Raw genomic sequence first — 399 nt, 5'->3', positions numbered from 1 at the left:
CATCCGCAGATTTTCGTCCGGCCTTAGCTTAAGGAGACGGCCGTTGCCTCCACACCTTGGAGATGATATTCGCTCCGGGCTAGAGCCGGGTGAGGTCGTCTCGAACCACGTGCCTGAAGGCCGCCTACGCCGGATTCGGCCCCGCTCATTCGTCGGAGTGACCGCCCGACGCGGGCATCGCTAGATTAGCCGTGGCCCCGATCCTTCCCCATCGACAGCCTTTCGCCCCCTTCGCTCCGGCCTCTGAGGCGGCCGGTACCCCCTTTCTTGGATGAGACAGAACCCTTGACGGGCCGTTCGCAGATTTTTGCCCGGGCTTTATTTACCGAGGCGGCCGGTACCTCCGTCTGCCTTGGATGGACCGCATCCGCAGATTTTCGTCCGGCCTTAGCTTAAGGA

The sequence above is a fragment of the Syngnathus scovelli genome, unplaced genomic scaffold (assembly GCF_024217435.2).
Source record: "Syngnathus scovelli strain Florida unplaced genomic scaffold, RoL_Ssco_1.2 HiC_scaffold_407, whole genome shotgun sequence".
Taxonomy (NCBI): Eukaryota; Metazoa; Chordata; class Actinopteri; order Syngnathiformes; family Syngnathidae; genus Syngnathus; species Syngnathus scovelli.
This window is presented reverse-complemented; position numbering follows the sequence as displayed.